Here is a 21,341-nt window from a genome sequence, read left to right on the forward strand (position 1 = left end):
TTGGCCTCATTTATACTGGAGAACAAATATACATTACTTTTGGATACTGACACAGAAGCTCTGATATTAAACTCGTACAAAAGTAAAACAAATTTTAAAACAAAATCTATGTGAAAATTACAAAAGATATGTTTCACGAGGGTGCAATTCTACCAAAGATCTAACTGGAGGTATATTAAGCGTGGATGGTTTTGAATAGGACCGAATTTTATTTTGTATACCCCTCCCTACTCCCGGATTCCGTCGTCCGCCCTTTACGACGGTCATAGTCGTATCTATATAAGAGAGGGAAAATAGCAACAAGTCTTTCTGTTAAATTTTATTTTTAGTACTGTTGCATGCTCATAAGAGAAGATGAATACACTCAAGTCTGGCTGGTCTGCAATCTGATTATTCTATCTACAAAAAACAAAGTCACAAATGTTTTCAATTTATTGTTTGTCACTCTTTATATGTCTTTCTAATGAATGTAGTTTTTTAGCTTGGCGTAACATTGGTCTCAGAAGTGGTGTTCGTTGTGAACAGTAAGAAATTGTCAAATTGGACATAGTCAAAATCAGATAACTTTGTTATTGCAAAACCAAATGAATTAAACTGACAAACTAATTCACCTATTTCTAGAAAGTACAACATGTCTTTCAGGAAAAATGAATTAATAAAGGGACACGCAGTAGCTCATTTGGTAAATCTGTAATCCAAGGGTCGTATTTTCGATATCGGCCTAGACCAGACTGTGTCGACTCCATTGTTGTGTCCATGAGAAAGGTACTTACCCGTCTCTCTTCCATGCCATGTTGTAGCCAGTAATGTGTTAAACGTGCCTATAATAACCAACAAGCCAACTATTCATTAACAAATTATTTTTTATATAAAATAAATAGATGTTACGAATATTACAGATTTTGAATAAAATATAAATGTATATCTTATCATAAAACATCATTTATTGATGACTGGATAGAACATTGGCTACCATTGCTAACAGACTGATGAGCTATTTTAAACGTGTGATATATCGTTGGACATCCCCATTGATTTCGCCGTTGTGCAATTACTGCCCTTTGCTGAGGTAAAGTGGAAATCGTTTTGAGTGCAGTAAGGATAATTTTTGTTTCAGTTGGAAATGTAATCGGAAGTACAGTACTATTTCTACGCTTGTTTCAAGTTTGGTCATGTCATTTGGATTTGCAGAACTAAGAAAGTACATGCTGAGGAAATTCAAGATGCATAAATGTAAGTATATTTATTGCCATTCTTATTAATTCTTATTAATATCTAATGGAAACATATGTTTATGCCGTGTCCCTTGCATACTCGCTGATGGAGCGACCCAGCTATGACCTTCATCGTTTCTCTCTCAGATTCATATTGGATGTTCTTTTATAGATGTATTTCTGATTTTTAATAATTTAAATAGTTGGTGTAAAATGCTCATTGTCAGCGTGACGTTTGATGAGGAGTGAAACCTTTAATATAACTGATGATGATATCTTCAATTAATTACAAGCCTCAGAAAAATAACATTTTAAAACACGTTTTAAAACTTCGGGTAATGAAGCTGCAGATAGCAGAGACTAGTGTCAGATCAAAAATAAACTGACAATTTTTTTTTCTTGCGGTGGAAACATATTGCTAAGGGTGTCAACGGAAACGGATTTTAAAGGGCTTTCTATATCATTTAATTATGTCTAATAGTTTTAAAAATATAGTCAAAAAACCGAAAATCCGACAGTACGATCTGATCTGAACCGGCAAAGATTCAAGATGTCTGTCATCATTAATTCGTCTAATGCACGGTTACTTGATATCAGAAATGCATAATAACTTAACATGAGGCTAATAAAATAATTATGTTTCCTGGATTTCTCTCAGCCCCTGTGGACCAATCACCAATTCATTACTAACAAGTTCACAGTTTGTTAAATGGTGTTAGAACCTTTAACAAGTTTATATATTTTTAGTAACAGCAGCCATATTTGATGGCAGATTGGAATCATCTGTATAAACTTTAAAGCCTTTCATGTCAAACTGTTCACTGTAATAATTGGCCAAATTATGAGAAGTAGTTTTTCATAAGAGGTAGGTTAAATGATACCCCATTTTCAGACATTTATTTCAACTTCGTGCAGTTTCTTACCTATAAAATGCTGCCATATCTGATGTCATTGAAGCCCAATCATATCCGTTCATTTTATACTGTTCAAGCTGACTGACACCCCTTTGGCGGTTATTTTTTACTAATAGTTATGGTTATAAATGTATACATTCCGCTGAGTTAATGGAATTAAATAATCTGTAAGTAATGGACTCTTCTAATATTTTTTGTATGGATAATCCACAGTCCATGTTTACTAATGACAATATGAATGCAATAAAGCCCCTTACTAATCTTTAAATCGTCTACTTTACTGAGTTATTTAGATTTGTTAAAACCTTTTTCTAATCGTTCAATCACCAACCAAGTTTTTTTGAATAAAGTTAGTTGAGATTGCACAAATGGTTAAACAGCTTAATCTTATTAGCAATGCCTTTGTCCATGCAATCATTCCATTTACTACCGTCAGTGTCAGTTCGTATAGCATATGTTTCTTTAATTTAATATGTGTATGTATGTGTGTGTTTATGTATACTTCATAATTACAAGTGAGTGTGTCAGACACTGTAGTGTTTTATTTGTATGTACACGCTGCAATTATAGTCTTAATATTCTACTTTCCATTACTATAAGTATGATTGGCTGATTTGGAATCAAATGTATTATTCTCAGGAAATAGTAGTAGTAGTGATACTAGTAGTAGTAGTTGTAGTGGTAGTGGTAGTAACATTAGGATTATCGTGGGTAGAAATCTATTATTACAAAAATAGCGAGTTTTGAGTTTCTAATTTCAGAATATTATTGCTGGAGTCCCTCAACGATCGGTCCTATGATCATTCTTGCTTTTAGTACATATAAATTATAATGCAAACAAAGTATATTAATTAGACTTTTCGCTGACGATGCTACGCTATATATAATCTTTGAAAATCTAAATAATGTAGCTCAAATTCGAAATTTGGATATTCACAAAATTCGAGTGGTTCCGTACGTGACCATTGACCTTTAACCAAGATAAAACACAGTCGACGCTTACAAGAAGAAAAAATATCCAAACAAGTATTATATACTACAGATAGCTAGCAAAGATATAAAATAAACGTTGAAACGTTTGAACATAAACATTTAAGTAGTATATTGGCTAATGTCGCCACCTGGCATACTGCATATAGGTAGCAAATCTATTAGATACGTGTTTGAACATACACAATTACGTAGCATATCATGGTTAGCAAAAATATTAATTAAGTGAGTCTATCGTCTATTGTCGCCACTTGGAATACTGCAGATGGCTAGCAAAGATAAAAACATAATTGTTTTGAGCAGAAACATTTAGGCAGTACATTGCCTAGTGTCGCAACTTCGCACACACATGCTAACTAATTGTGTAAAAAAGGTCTATGATGAAGTTCACTCTTTGGAGAAATTGAAACTGATTCAATCGTTTATCCTCTGAAAGAATATTGAAAACTTCCAAACGTCCCTTGATTAACTATTCTCATTATATATTGGATTAGTGTACCATGTAAGAAAAAACATCACTGTAACACAAATACAATTTAAAGAATTGGAAGTTATGAGAATAGTTACTGAGAGTAGGTCCTGGACACTACCATACTGCAAACCATATATACAGGTATAAAACCCAACATATATAATATTCTTGTTATTAATTAATACATACATGGGAGCCCGCACCTAGGGGCAATGGGTTGATTTAACCTCTAAACCTGTTTCGGTCTACATCCGTAAAACGTAATAGCTAAATACTACATGTTTAAGCTCCCCACCCCAACCCCCATTATGCGGGTGCCCTAATTATATAAGCTAGAACTGATTATATATCTATTTATGTGTCACTGATCTAACCACATCAAGTCAGCGTACAAATATCGATTGTCAGGATTTCTTCGTAATATGGAAGATATTTTCTGGTTATATATCTATTTATATGTGTTAGTGAGTTAACAACTTCAAGTCAGTACATATATACTGGTTGTCATTAATCCTTTGTAATATAATAGTTTCTCTTTCAGCTGAATCTCCCCAGACATTGCATTGTTTCAAAATATTAATGTCATGTCGAATAAATATTCTTTAAACAAACAAGGTCAATACTTATTTAGATCTTATTCGCAACTGTCCCCACGTTGTTGTTAAAAAATCTTCAGAGTGTAGAAATCCCGCTTGAGCATTATTAAGTAATTAATGTCAATTGTGTAAACACAGGGTGGTACTACCCGTCTTTTGGTGTAGTCAATACCAAGATTTATGTACTTTGTGATTTTCAATAAGCAAAGCAGAAACTATACACTGTAATTAATTGTAAGTGATAAGAGCACACATATTACGATATTGTAATTACACATAGGTACCAATATTTATTCAAATGTCACTTAAACATGCAATTTGTTTTGTTGATTTATAAGACTATAACCGGAATATGATAAGTCGAAAAATAAATTAAACGACCTTTGAAACAAGCTGTACATGTATTGATGAGAGCACAAACACATGTGTCCTCCTAGTTCCCACACTATTTTTCACCTGTCCAAACTATACTGGTCACCGATGTTATGAATGAATAACTTTTGAACTATAAGTTTATGGGGAGAATTCTAAACAAAATCTTGATCTTTTCGGACTTTATCAATTTTCGGTTATGTTTTGAAAAAAATGTCAATAAATTGGTTGATATAGTTAACTATTTAGACTTACCTGTACATATAAGAATGTAATATATGTACTTTTGTCAGGATAAATTAAAATGTCTAGTTTATGATGTGCTCATTGGAAGTCACATGGCCAAAATACATGGCTTAACAAACAAACTTTGCAAGTTTTAAAAGTGACGCATCATTCGGAATGTATCGTTATCAACAAAAATTCTCCTTAACACAATGTTGTAATACTTTATATAATAGGCTCTTAAAATAGGTTGATTAGGAATTTCAAAGGACAGCAAAAGTGAACTATTATCGGTGTCTATCAGATCTCCATGTAGGATTGAGAAGATTTGATTTTAATTAGATAGCAAAAAAAATCGCATAATAAAATTTGACAGTGATGAACACTTGTTCTCAGAATTATCAGTGATCTTTTTATTGTGCACAATGTGATTTTGTTTGGAAGCAAAATTTAGAAATTGTTAATAAGCTTATCATAATTGTTATTTCCTCTTTAGAAAATAATAAACATGTGTATTTCCGAAACTCGGGTAATGAGTTTTTCACCCAGTCCGCAATAATTTCCAAAAATGTTCAGTAGCTGGAGAGTCATAGAATAAATTCTTAACATTTTCTATAGCCTCCCTTTCAAACGATGCCTTTTATTGCGATCATCTAAGTGTTTGTTTTGTTTTGTTAATTTCATTAACCGATTCGTGGGAATATTTATATGAATAAATAGAAAATTAAAGCTAATTAGTTTGTAAAATTTGTGTAAAAAATAGCCATAATGAAAGGAATAGTCAATTTATCTGCACCAACAGCACATTCTAACTGACTGGACCAAATTTCACGTCAACAATTTGTATTTGTAGTTGTTATGATGTGTTTATAAACTATTTCTACCCTATGACGTGATGTGCTGTCGTAATGTAATCGAATGTATTTCCACGTTCAAAATAAACCTCATTACATTCCCTTTCTTTAAACTATATTTTTGAGAAAAGAGCAATGTATTTTATGAAAACATTTGCTTTTTTCACTGTATCAAATCTTAATTGAGATCCTTGTGCATAACACATGTTGAATAAGTCGAACGACCTTTATTTTCAATCTTGTACATGATTTGAAATTTTCTATACAGACTGAATTCAAAATATCTTGACAAGAATTCTTGAACTGTTGATGTTTAATTTTTCCATAGTGATAAATAATAAATAACACCACATGTTTGTTAATAGATTTAAAATACTCTTTAAGCTTATTTGTACATAATTTAACGAAAGTTGCACCGCCAAAATTATCAAAATATTTTTTCATAAACTAATTTTTGCTATATAAGTATACTATCTTCATTTTTACTAAAAGACTTCACAAGCATGAAAATGTTATATAATACAAAAAATGAGTGCATGTGAATGATATTTGATCCCCCTTCCTTCAAAGAAGCTAAAATAGTCTCTTTTAATCCTGTCTGTTCTTCCGCCCGGATAAAAGGGACGAAACTTTTTTTATTCACTTCATTTGCTATATGGGGTGGACGCATTGGTAGAGGAAGAAACACCGAATGAAATTAAGGAAAACAATGATTTTATAAAAAAATAACTCTTCCAGCAGGTATGCAGGCTATTTATTTCCTCCAATGAGCAATCTCGATATACATATATACATATATAATCTACAATTGCACAATGACCAATTAATATTAAATTCTGGACCTATTTTTTCCTTTAAAATATTTTAATTTTCAAATCTAAATAAGGACGCGATACTAGCAAAGTCATGGTTGTCTTGAAGGACAACAGAAAAATAATCTAATATTAATGATAATATTTGTATATATCTCAAAATACTTTGAACAAGTGGAAAAAGGAGTATCTAATATTACAACTGGTACAAAAATGTTTGATATCGCATCCAGCGTTTAAATACATATAAAGAAAATTGAGCATCAAATTTATTCGATTTGGGATTAATTTCATTTGTTCATGTTTTTCAGCATTTGTTACTAAATCTGTGTTTAAAAAAGCGGTTATGAGTTGTAAATTAATTTTGCATTTGATTTGTATAATTTTTTTAACCTTTTTATTGTTCATTAAATATATCGTTCTAATCTGTCCTAAGTAGTGTGCAGACTGCCTTCTTGACCCAAACGTATATTTTAAAAAGCGATACACTTACCAAGCTTATCATATTACATAATACTAAAGTTGGGGTCATGGAGCTAGCCTTATAATTATTCCATGAAAAGGACGTGTTAGAAAACACCGTTCGCCATTGTTTATATTGTTTTCTAAGTGTTCATTCCGGGCGGCAAATTCCTTTGTGTTATATTATATATTGTCGAGCAAACAACTGGTCTATAAGATCAGGCCGTTGTATATGGTTCGAGTCTGTTTTCTGGAAACATGTTTTGTTCTTAAAACAACAGGCTATTATTTTAATATTACACAACCCACCTTTTTTGTAAGGGACTGTCATGAAAATCTGCAAATGAATGAATAACAAAGGCATTTAACTCAGTCATGACATCAGAATTATAGTATTTGTAGTAGGTTTTATTGGTCAGCAAAACGTTGATGTCGCCGTTTGTTTGGGGGTGTGTGTTGGGTCCGCGTTTCAGCTAAATTTTATGGCCATATCGCCACATTTGTTTTATATCATCGCAATCATAGCACAAATGTTGATACTAGATGTAATGAAAAGGCCAAGGTTACACGGCTTGCGGAAATTCCATTGTTTTCTTCAATAAAGGTTATTATGAGGCCGGTGATTGCTAGCGGGGACACTTATGGATGGCTTGAATGTAGTCGAGTACGTAACACTCGCATTGTGAGGTATAATTACTATCCTTCTGTCTATAAAGATCAAATGCTTAATATTGCCGCGTTTGGGTGGCAAAAAAGAAAACAAATATATGCAACGCGAACATATTGAAATGTAAGTCATGAAAAATGGCGTAAATATTTATATCGTATTTTTACCATTACTGATCAGGTCAAAGAAAATGTTGAAAATTTCAACATTTTTAGCAGTACAGTAGATGCGCATGCTAGAGAATGGAATGTCAACTTGAAAAAGTAGAAGAAGGAAAAACTATGCCTAAAACAACGAAAAAACATAAAAATGTTGAGTAAAATACCTACCCTGCAACGTTCTTTACAACCACAACCAGAACCACACGATGAACCACCTGAGGGAGCAACATGAAGTGGCCTTGCCACTCGCGATCGACGTCTTATGAAACAAGGTGGTAATATGATCGTTGAATCGCAAGTGATTCAAGATAAATTTTATCCCAATAACATACTCGCTGATGTTGATTGACTAGAAATTCTGATTGGTGGAAGACCAGTCAGCAACAATTCCCACGAAATCATTAATGAAGCAGCCGCTATTTGTAAGCGTGTTTTTACCGGTGACGTCATGGACAGTAGCATCAATCGGGCGTTGATCGATGAAATTACCGACGATTACTACGGTGAGTGATCAATTAGAACGGCGATAACAAGATAATATAATAATGCACAACGCCCAATGTGGACCTGAAAACATCAGGTTGATAAATTCACGATTAGGGTTTATAAAATGATCTACTGAGATGGACTCAGTTCAAGATTTATTTAGAAGGAAGCCCCAAAAGCTATCCCGATTACAAAACAATTAGGTATGAAATCCATAGAAATTGCTCGTGATAAGGGTATTATCACTGTTGGTGATGTTGTTCGTAAAGCATATTCGGCGATCAAAGACAGACTCGCACGATTAGTACGACGAAAACCACAGCCAATAAAACTGCCCAGCACCGAAGTGATAGCACAAAGTGTCAGCAAAGTAATAAATCATTAACGGGAGGGCCATCTCTGACAAAACAAGCGGCCGACGAGATGCAAAAAACAAATAAATAAACATAACCGCAAAGCTAATAGCGGGTAGTGGTTTGACCCGTCTTCGTTGGAGATCGACCACTTATCGATCAATTTTGGAACTTCGTTTAAGACAGCAGAGAATATGTCAAAAATGTTCAAGCGTGTGTCAGATCCCGCATTTGACATGGATGCACCAGTACTCAAAGATGAATATGTGCGTGATTATCAGTATTATTCTTATGAAGCACGAGAACCAGACCAACGTGGGCGAATCGAACTGCAAGTCCAAGATACATAAAGCTATTTCTTGCCCGGAGACATTTCTTGAAATTCATGGTAAACTTGTGAAAAATGATAATACCATATACGCTGCAAATGAACGATGTGTATTCATTAACAACGGTATTATGACCTTGTTTAACAGTGCCAGATATATAACTGATGGTTGGGAAATCCAAGCATGTTTCGATATCGTTGATGCTACTACGACACTTATTGGTCTTGGAAGATTCAATATATATTCAGACAAAAACAGTTCTGAAATAAAACATTTTGGGATGTAACATGACATAATGGATGACACAAGAATTCATGATATAAAACAAGAATTATAATTAATACATAATAAGACGAGTTGTGTCTTTTTAGATACTGTTCAACAAATCAGATTCTGGCTCCACACCTACAAGAACTGACTGTATGGAATTCGCAGTCTCTTTGTATGATTATAGACTAAATATGACTGCCAAAGTTAATAGTTGCAAATGTATGAAAAGCACCCAACAAATGAGACTTTATGAGATTTTATGTCAGATATGACAATTTGGTGAATGGTATAAAACACATCAAATGCAGCCATGAAAGGTCTACAATCAATTCAACTTCAACGTCAAGATCTCACAGACATTGTGTTTTATGCAAAAGACCATATGGGCATCAAAACCACCTTGTTAATGTCCCGTTATGTATAATAACCCAGTCTTTCCATTTGGAAATCTCCCACTTCGCTAATGAATACATGCAATGTATCACTACAACACAAACGTTTGAAAGCTTTCAAGAACAGATATTAAACCACGTTTACAAAATGTGCGTGAGCTAATTAAAACAAAGTCATATCTTTACATTGATGTTCCTGTTTCCTTATCCGATGATGACTATTTCCACCTTTTTTGAATTGAAAATGGATCTATTCATGTAACGGAATAAGGCTTAAATCCTGGTTCAAGATAACAACTTGCTGAACATGCACAACTTTTACTTCAAGATGGGTGCAGCCACTTGGAAACTGAATGAATTCCCCAGGATATCAGTTGATTACCTGCGTGATATCAATATGGACATTTATCAAGCCAAACAGGCTCCAAATTATAAAATGAGCATCTCCCAGAGGAAGAGCACGATGACGTTATGGCATGCATGGATTTTCCAGGTCTGTTACATTTACAAATCCAGTCTCGCCACTCCAAAAACAAAATCATTCGCTGTGGATCCAATACCAGCAGAAATATTCCATGGCATCGATCAAAGGATGGTATTGGACCTGCAAGGTTGGTGGTCGGGTTGTTGTGTGTTGTGCCGTTGTATAGAGTTTCCTATGGTTTCTTGGCTGCAAAATATGGATCAATGATGAGCTGACAAAGAAAGCAGCACTACCTAGTCATCTTAAGGATGCATCATATATTCCAGAATGTGAATATTACAACGAGGAATCAAATGAAGAGTTATTTTTCTACACTGTGACCACTACTTTCATCAGTAGTCATTTGGCTCGTTTTATGTTTATATGAAAATGATACTTTTGTATAATTTAAATTGTCCTCCATATCATGATGTTTCCATTATTATGGCATCTTATATGTGTGATACTGAAGAAGAGAAAATGATAATACATAACAATTACCAGATTGAGGCCTTCCAGGGCCCTCATCACTGAAAATATTATAGTACCCCACACTCAGCAACTATATGTTAAATTTAAAAAAACAAATATCAGAAGCCAAGAAAGGCTGTAAAATATCAGTACTGCCACCGTTCCAAATCAAAATATTCCTACATGCAGATCGAAATGGTCATATATAATTCATTCAATTTTATCATCAGCAAATAATTCTACTTTTTTTCTGGTGCCCATGTTGGGCTGGTGCCCGAAGCACGTGCTTAGTATGCTTAATGGCTAATCTGGCAATTTACATACCACATTCAAATGAATACAAAAGACATTTTTAAGACATACTCATTAATAATTTGACTTTGTATGTCCATGTTGGCCTGAATGGTTTATTTTAATGCTTTTTGTTCTCTCTGATGACAGTTCAGTCATTGCAAGTTCTGTCTGGTCACCTTGCATTGAATTTATGAAGGGTCCATGGTTAAAAACACCAAAAATGGCAATTACAGTAACAATTGTTCACCTCAACTGTACAGGCGGCAGGAGTGTGTATCACCCCTGTGTCATATTGTGGGTGGATGAGTGGGGACGTTACAATCATCAGGATTTGCTATTAATTTTGTTTAACTGCTACCGTTAGGTAATATGTGTTTAGGAAGTGCATTTCTTGTATCAGATGCTTTATCGTCTTACTTGCATAGATTTTCATTTTTAAACACCTCTCAGAACCTCCAGTGATACAGAAAGCCTTTCGGCGAGATATTCGCATGGTTTTGCGTTGGAATACGGACGAATATGTGGGACTACATGTATAGGATACAGACTTAAAATATTTATGAACGTAATGTGACTAGCTTTGCTTTAATGGCATATATGAAAATATAATCATATAACGTTATTTTATTGGTTAACATTTTTCTATACTTTTTTGAATGTATACATTGCCCCCTTCGAGGGCCCCAGTTTTGAGTAATTACGAAGAATTGAGTAGATGCTTACATGTACATTTGATGTTTGAGAGAGAGAATATAATCATATATAGTTACTTTAAACAATGTAAAAGTAGAAAAATACTTACTTTGACTCGTTTTCCATCCAAGTGTATGTGCAAACTTGCTCCCAAAATTTCCTTGAAAGTTGCATTCGTTATATAAATCCCCGAATCTTGGAAGATGTAAATCATCATCTTTGCAGACTCTAAGTGCTGGTAAATAGCATTTACAAAACGTATAATGAAATGATTGTGTTTCCATTTGTTCATTATAGGTATATGTTCCTTATAAACGTGTACATCATCTCACTCCACATAAAGCTGTATGCAGTCAGTGTAATGCAGTATTCCGCGCTGGTTTCCAAATAGACGCAAAAGATCTAGAGAGTATAACACATATAGTCTGTTTCTATCCTGTATTCTCCAGTGACATTACTTCTAAAACATGTTTCAATTTTTTCAGAAGTTCATTAAAAGTGCTGATCGAATAGTGTTTTCTTTCTTATGAATGTCCATATTATATATTTATGGATGAATATAAAGGTTATAAATAGATTATAGTTTGACCATAGGATACCTCAAGGGGTGTGGAAGACAATTTGTTTTTCTTCTAAAGATAGAAACACAATAGTGTGAGTGTTATATAGCCATGCTAATATGATGATAAAAGTACATAAATAAATAAAGAACATTTGTCATGTCCAGTGAAGGTAACCAACCCATGTATTCGGCGAAAAAGCGAATGAACATGCCCTGTTAACGCCTGCTTTACAATCATATTCAAAAACATCAAACAATTATTTAAATAACTGAATACTATTAAGCTTCATTCAATAATATTAAACAACATTTTATTGAATAACGGTTTTTGTATTTTATTATTAAGTATCTTTTTGTCAACGTATTTTAGCAACAGTTTTCAGTTGACGTATAAGTTCGATATTCTGATTTTGTCTACTACGATGGACCATTTTGGAATAGTTTTAGAAACCAAACTTTATTTACAGAGCTTCATAACCCCTAAAATAATAAAAATGCATATGGGAAATGTGAAACTGAGTGAATATCGCATGGTAAAGCAGTATCTACGAGAAGTAAATGGAAAAGATGACTACTTTTCATGTCTTCTTTAATAGTATTTTGACACCTTATAACCATGGCAACGGACACGTGAACACGAAACTGATGTCCGAAATAAATGTTAACGACCCCATGTGTACAGTATGCATCATATAAGGACATTTGGAGAGGGGGACAGCAGAAAATAGCCCTATTGCAATATAGTCATTTTGATAAATAGTGCAGCCTGAAAACAACTACATTGCAAGTGTGGCAATTATAAACGTCCATGTAATGCGCAGTGTTACATGATAAAACGTACTCATGTATGAAACACAAAACTAAAACATATTAACGGTATTTTCGACAAAGGTTAATATTAAAGCAGAACCTTCATAATCTAGCATATTAGTAATTTTAATCCTGATTGATTGCAGCCAATATGATCCAATACGTTTGCTAAATTTCGATTCGCTCACATGGATTATGCACTGGATATTCTGGGTAACTAACCCTTCAGTTCTTTATGCTTGTCACTCTGGTGGCTTGTTTGTGCACATTTGAGTACACGTACATGAATACATATAAGGTACATGCATATTCCCTAGACCGCTCCGGTGGCTTAGTGGTTACAGCGACCGACTCTTATGCGGGAAGTCGCATGTTCGATCCCAAGCCGAGTCATACCAAAGACTTATTTAAAAATGATACTAACAGCTACCTGATATGCACTCAGCATTAAGAGGTTAGTATTAGAACTGGTCGTCCTGGTTTCAGGATAATATGACTAGGTGGCACATCATAATACATGTCTGCGGCATGATGTCCCAGCGTTAGACATTACTGACACTGCAGATATGACTGAAAAAACTTAATGAAACACACACGCACACACAAACACACACATTTAAAAGTCAGGACATAATCTATACAGGAATTATATTTATTTTGTCAAGACAGCATTTGACACTTCCTATACTTTGCTTTTTTACAAAAATTGGATCTCACTATGGTAACCATTACTGTCAACAGCAATGTACATTATTCAATTAAAAGTTCCACAATGTTGTATGCACTTTTCAGGGGAAGAAGATTTTGAGGATGACAAACTTGATGTAGGAATGACATATTTCTTGTATCCAGATGTGATTTCAAAATAAAGCCCACAACTAATCACATTTACCATGAGAAACTGTTGGTGCCAGCAAATATTAAATGCTTTGTAAATATATTCGGTAATTACATTAAAGTCAGTTAAGCATGTGACATGTTTACAAAGTTCTCATACCAGCTACATGCTATTTTCTATGTATTAAAATGTACTGATATGATTTTTAAATGTTTCATTATTTTGGTACCGTAATAAAGTCAATTGACATTCTCTAAGCAGACATAATAAACGTATAAAGTAGTAAGGAACTGTTACATGTTGTCCATTTGACACTCATGCATACACTCATGTAGGTGGATGAAAGTATTTATAGTAATTGACTACATACTGGCAAGTTATTATGGTAGAAGTTTGTATTGTTGTACATGGTAATAGTAGAGGCTTAAGTAGCTCTTTACAAAATTTTAAATTGAAATATATTTACAGTCTATTAAAATATCAAATTACAACAAGGAGTTTGATTTACAGTCTTGTATACACATCTAGGCTATGTAGCAATCTTCTTAAACTAAATTTTGATATCTATATTTCAGTAATATTATTGTGAGCCAGGTAAATTCTGAAAAAGTTGTATCTGCTCTGTAGTAATATAACAACACTAAATCTGGTTCATTTCATCAGCCTTATAAACCAATAATTTCACAACAAATATAGTCTTGTACAAATAAAAATTTCAAATATGCCATGCGAGAATAATAGAGGCTACATGAGTATACTAACTTATTTCTCATTTCAACTCTTTCCATGAAAACAAATATCAGATGTACATACATACATACATACATACATACATACATACATACATACATACATACATACATGCATGCATGCATGCATACATACATACATACATACATACATACATACATACATACATACATACATACATACATATCACCACTTACATATAGTTTGGCTCTCTCTCTGTGGGAGCTAAACGTCATGTTTAGCTCCCACAGAGAGAAAGCCAAACTATATGTAGAATCTGAATGAAACACTGTACAGGATTATGATGATTTCCAATCTGTGTTCGGCTGATCCTAACATATTGAAATCTATGCTGATCCCCGCATGAAGAAAGTATTCTGATTTTAAATTACATGCATCCTAACATAGTCTAATCACCTGAGCTGATCCCAAGTAGGCAATATAGCAATATTCTCACATTCATATGTGTATAGTTGTATTTTCAACTTAAGAACACCAGTGCAAGATTGCTGCTCATGCTTCACACCTGACCGTTACCATGACTTCTGAATATATTGACAATTTACTGGGAGTATAGGGCACACAAAATATCAAACACTTCCTTGTTTGCATCATGTGAAAATATTGAATTCTAGAAATCAAGTCAAACATTAATTGCAACATATTTACATATTAAATCGAGCAGTGGCTTACGTTAAATGTCCCACAAACATGTGGTTGTTTTGCAACTTGAAATTTACAACAGTATTCACAGTATTCCTTTTTGACTTGGTGCTTTAGCGTAGGATTGAAAATCCCATCCTTGGGATTACAAATTTGCATCAAACACAGTAAATCCTTGTATATGACTTTAAATCCTAAGATTTGAATTGAATTTTGGTATTCTGCACAAGGTCATATGATGGGTTATATCATTCATACATTGAGCGTTTCAATGTCGACTTGGGAAGGTAGTCACAATTGATAATCAGTAGGGTAATATTACTACGTGTGTGTGATTTGGAGTTTTAATGTAGATTTAACAATTTGTCAGTCTTACCGCTATAACATATTTAGTGTGGCAGCTTTTAGGGATGTCTAGCACTGGGACATCATGCTGCAGACATGTAGTAGCATGTCCCACCCTGTGACATTATCCTGACAGCAGGCAGACTAGTTATAATACTAACCTCTTTATGCCGAGCGCCTAGCAAGGCAGTTGTTAGCACCATTTATATAAATCTCTGTAATGACTAGGCCAGGGTTTGAACCAGCGACCTCCTGCTCTAACCACTTAGGCAACCCAAAACGTAATATGACTATGAAGAAAGCATTTATAATGATATTTGATTTAAATACTTTGTTATAGTCATATAAGAAAGACAACACTAAATTTTCTTTTCAGAAATAGGGTAATGTTACTTCATGGGTTTAAGGGAATCGCAGGAGTGCTATGTAGTATTGTTACTACATCAGTTATAGTATTGTTAATACATCAGGTTTAGGGGCTCACAATATCAGTGCCTGGATTAAAAGGGTAATGTTACTACATGGGTTTGGGGGAATAGCAGGAGAGCTATGCAGTATTGTTACTACATCAGTTATAGTATTGTTACTACATCAGGTTTTGGAGATCACTAATCAGTGCCTGGAGATAGTGTAAGGTTACTACATGGGATGGAATTAACCATGTAGTATTGTTAGTAGTAAAGTTGCCTTATCAAGAAAAAGCAAGCAATTATTTTTTATTCCCGACACTATAATAGCAATAAATCTATTGGTGAAGGTCCCATGTTGATATGACCATCCATTTTGGAATAGTAGTGATAAAACCCACATGTCTGCTGACTTTCCGTTTAATATAATCTACATCAAGATTTTCGAGTGGGTAACACTGGTGGCCATATTAGCTGTCAGATCAACGCCATTGTTGAATAAAGGACCAATAAGACAGTATAAGAACTTGTCCAGTACAAGGAGAGGTAGTGATAAGATCGGCACAAAATCATGTATCACCAACTAGACAGAAAACAACGTCGTACAGTGAAAACACCATTCTGACACGATCATTGAATCAGGAAATTAAAATTAGTAATAAGAATTTTAAGATTGGCCACTGTGATGGCCGCAATGGACGTCCAAATGGCACCATTTTCATTCAGGTCCAACTAGACAGTAAAGGAAGTCTATTAGTAAACATCCTGTGTTAATATGAACATCCTGTCATGAATGAAAATTTGCAAGTGGATATGCGAGCAGTACCATTTTTAGTTAGGAGAAATATAAGTCTACTGGAGATACAAAAACAAATAAATATGACTTCTGTCCACAAGGTGTAGTGATAACAATATTTTAAAGATGGACGTTGTAGCTGCCATACTGGATATTAGATCAGCATATATTAAGAAGTCGTTCTTCAAAAGCCCAGGCATATATCACATTGGTAGTCTGGGACAGACATCATTGAGATGGAGATTGACAACAAAAATACTTATTTTGGACAACTATATCTTATAAATGATTTTGCAGTTTTTGAAACAAAACATTATTACAAACAATTGCAATAAACTGATTTAACAAAGTAAACTAAGAAATGCAGAAGGATATGGACACTTCTAAAATTTAGGACAGATTAATACTGATAACACTATGTGCCTTGGATCATTAAGAAACATGCATGATGTACCTAGTTTACCCATAAAGAAACGTGATTTGGCATACTGTGCCAAGTTTACCAACAAGCCAGATGATTATGCATACTGTACCAAATTTACCCATCAAATTACCCGAGTATGCTTTATGTACCTAGTTTACCCATTAAGTTGCATGGCTATGCATGATGTACCTTGTCTACTTAGATTATACGAGCTGTGCCTAGTTTACCCATTATGCTACATGGCTTTGTATGTTGAACATTGTCTACGCATTAAGTTACATGACTATGCTTGATGTTCCTAGCTTATTGTAGATTTCCTCATTGTGAGGTCCCATTCTACTGAAAGTTAAATCAGGACACCTTTAAAAGAGTCAGACATGATAAAATATGTCTGTAATTTATATTCTGAAGAATAAGAAATATATTTGAAAAATGGAAACAAGGAGCAATGTAGGAAATGGAAGATAAGGAAAAAGATATACCAATGCAGGAAATGAATTGCATTTCCAATGAATTTATTACAACCATCTGTTATTGTGACCTGCTTTCTTTTCATTTATTCGTGTATTATGTATTTTTAGTATAAAATTCAACTTACTATATAAAAGATTTTTAAACAATCTAGTCGAGTATTAATTTTTTGTTTCATTAAAGTAAAGACTGTAGCATATGCAAAGGGCTGGTTTATATATATATATATATATATATATATATATATATATATATATATATATATATATATATATGTGTGTGTGTGTGTGTGTGTGTGTGTGTGTGTGTGTGTGCGTGTGTATGTGTGTGTGTGTGTGATAGAAACACTTACATAAGGCCAGATATATGATTGACGACTCTATCTCTATAACCCTAGCCTTAACCCTAACCGCATAACAAAATTGTAATTCCTTGTAGCATTTTACATGTTTTAGGTTAGAAAAAGTTGTAATAAGGTAAACATTAAATTAAGTAAGATGTTTTAAAGAAGTGATTTGTGTTTACAATTTCACCGTTGATAATTCTGGTCCTAATTTTGAGTTGACAGGTTTTCGATATTCTAGTCAAAACTTCATTGTAAAGGGCAGGGGTAAATTTCAATATGTCAAGGAAGAAAAATACATGACTGGCTATGTACCAAGAGGTTCAATTCAGGATTAACTGTATGGTTTCATTCAAAACTCAGACATCTTAAGAATGAACTGCACCCTCTTATATAACTTTTGTGCTGTAAACAACGCATTAGCACAAGGAGGAAAAGTGTTTCAATTATTTGAGCTTATTATAGACACAGAGTGAACACAGATAATATTGTAATCATCCTTGATTCATGTGTATCAGCTTATAACATTTGTAAAATGTAGAAATACAAGTGACTGTCGATGTACATTTTATCTTCCTTTACGTCTTTCTCTCCTACTGTTTTTAACTTCTGATGCAGTCATGAGCAGGTGCGTACCATGATGCCCTGTCCTTTTGAGCCTCACATACATTTTCTAAGAGTTTTCTATTTACAGATTAAATGACACAACTAGGAAGTTTTAGTCAGCAACCGAGCTTAAGTGTAATATTCACATTGATCTACATAGATCGGTGAGATGTGGGCTGACTAGCAATAAAATCTCATTGCCAAAATTAGAGATTGTCATTAATTTTGAATTTTGAAAGTTACATATACTACAAAAATATCTGGATTGAAATATACAATGCATTAAAATCTGAAATACACAAATAAAGTGTTTTTTATTAATGTGTAGACTATATTGATTTTGACAACACCCCTTAATCCCTGGTGAATAACAAGTTACATGATGATGTATGGTGAACATGATTCACTGCATGGTATATTCCTAGTTCTTGTGACCCATACTATTTATAGTAAAGTCAAGGCAACTAAAATGTGACAGACATACTTGAATGCTATTTTCATATATGACTTTTATTAAAAACAAAATGGATTTGTATTCAGTTGGAAATATTTCTACATGGCCAGATATACGACGATATGTTATATTGACAACACACATGAGTGAAGACAAATTTTAATACCGATGCATTTTTCAGATACATAAAAATAGAAACGACTTGAACTTATGTAAAGACATTTAGATTGTAAGCGCTAATTTAACATTGATTTGAACTTAAAGATATTTAGTTTGTTAGTGCCAATTTAACATTTCCTTTACAGGACTACTTTGCTTGAAGTTCCGGTCAAGATATGTTGGTATGAGATAGAAATGTTAAGGCCAGACATCTGATACACCAATCAATCTATTCTTCTATCTAATCAAACCTCATGCTATAGCATACTTGTAATTCTTTTCCATATTGTAGTGTTTCATGCTAGGTTTCAAATTGCAATATGACAGCATTTAGAATAAGATAAACACTGTAAATATCTGATTTGGGGTTTTACGATTTCTTTATAGATTATTCTGGTCCTAATCATGCACCGACAGCAGCAGAGAGGGCGAACAGACCTAGGGGATCCAACAAAAAATAAATCCTCCACATAAATCCAATCCGGAGAAAGGTTCTATTTACCGAATAGAGGCTTCCTGGAAGAGTTACATCTTTATTGACCCTCAATCCGAAAATAAACCCCTAGTTCGAAGATCTAGCTGCAGAATAATATGTTCATGATTTTTCATTGATCTCTGATTACATTTTGTCGACCGACCGGAGATAGACGCTCTCTCTGCTGCTGTCGTGTTTAAATGGAATTTTTAAGATTTTCCGTTAAAAGATTCTATCTAGGCCGACTCGATATCTGGTCCGTGGATCACATAAATTGACTGCAACAAATCCATACGGTGTAGATTGAGCTCTCCCAAAGAAATTTTTGAATTGATTTATATCCATATCGCCGCTACACCAAGTCTGATGAATGTTTCTCAGAGTATGTGTATCTACACCGTTAAAGATCGCTAACATGTTGCAATTATCTCTAATTACTTTAGGTATTTGTGTATATCTCTGAGTTACATAAATAACATCAGTATTTTTATGACGTCCACGTGAAAAGATTCTGGCAGGATTCGATTGTTTATCTAGCATGACATCGTCATAGACCACCAAATTGTTAATCGAACCATCTAGAACATCAACCGATGGCGCTTCTTCAACATCGGTGATAAAATCAACTATATTCTCACCGTTATTAAACAATGCTGCGTTCTCATTGCATTCTTTCAATACCTGATAGCATCGTTGATCATCTACGGATGGTGCAACTAAATATAATTTGTCCCATTTTAACCACCTCATAATCAGATTCAACAATAACTGTGTTTACCCGACCCTGATGGTCCTATTATAATCATTCTAATCGAATTAGGTAACTAAGCATGATGCTTTACCGGAACGGATTTCTTTGTAGCTGTAAAATCAATTACATTCATGTTATAATTATATCATGGATTTATATTGTGTGCGGTGTAGAACACGAACTCCAACGGTAGATGTAGCGACTATCGTTACAAAAAACAATAGATCAGCTGTTACTGGTAAATGCGAAATATGCGGTACAAAGAAATTTAGATTCTCTTCATCTGACCAAAAATCAGTTAAAGTAGAAACCATTAAAAAAAGAAGAAAATACGGAGGTGATATTACCTCAGGATTATCATCGTTACCAGGATTCTTCTGGTCCAAATACCCCGGAGAAAAACATCTACCAGGATACAATTACTGCGGACCAGGTACTAGACTCGATATCAGATTGAATGATCAAGATCAACCGAATCCTGGTGAGGATCCTGTAAATGCAATTGATCGAGCTTGTCATATTCATGATATCTCATATCGAAGTAAGGATCTACAACAGCGACATCTAGCTGATATTAAATTAATTCACGCATTAAATTCCATAAAAAATAAAACTCTCAGAGAAAAATTGGCCAGCTGGATCATTAATGCTGCTATGAAAAGTAAATTAGTTCTAGGTGCTGGTTAGTATTATATGGAAGAGATTTATTATTCTCCTGTTGGATTTTGGAAAGGTAAATCCGCTATTAAAAAACTAGCAAAGGCTGCTAAGGTAAAATCATCAGTAGCTGCTACGTGGTTATCTAAACAGGCTATCTGGCAGATTTATCTACCACCACCAAAACGAATAGAATACGCACATTTTGATGTCAGCGTTCCAAATGAGGTTCATCAAGCTGATATCATGTTTCTACCGCACGATACCGTTAACGATAAAACATACAAATACGTATTAACCGTGGTAGATATCGCTAGCAGATACAAAGAAGCCGAGCCGT

At 34.0% G+C, this 21,341-nt stretch overlaps 1 long non-coding RNA gene across 1 annotated transcript in view; it reads left to right on the forward strand.

Annotated features, from left to right (window-relative positions):
- The first annotated feature begins 1,079 nt into the window (after positions 1–1,079).
- LOC149792026 (uncharacterized) overlaps positions 1,080–21,341 on the forward strand; it is a 34,218-nt gene continuing 13,956 nt past the window's right edge. Inside the window, exon 1 of the long non-coding RNA XR_016423465.1 lies at positions 1,080–1,233. This is a non-coding gene — a long non-coding RNA (uncharacterized LOC149792026). The remainder of the gene's footprint in view (positions 1,234–21,341) is intronic.

Source organism: Sinohyriopsis cumingii, chromosome 9 (assembly GCF_028554795.1).
Source record: "Sinohyriopsis cumingii isolate HCF-2022 chromosome 9, ASM2855479v2, whole genome shotgun sequence".
NCBI classification, from domain to species: domain Eukaryota; kingdom Metazoa; phylum Mollusca; class Bivalvia; order Unionida; family Unionidae; genus Sinohyriopsis; species Sinohyriopsis cumingii.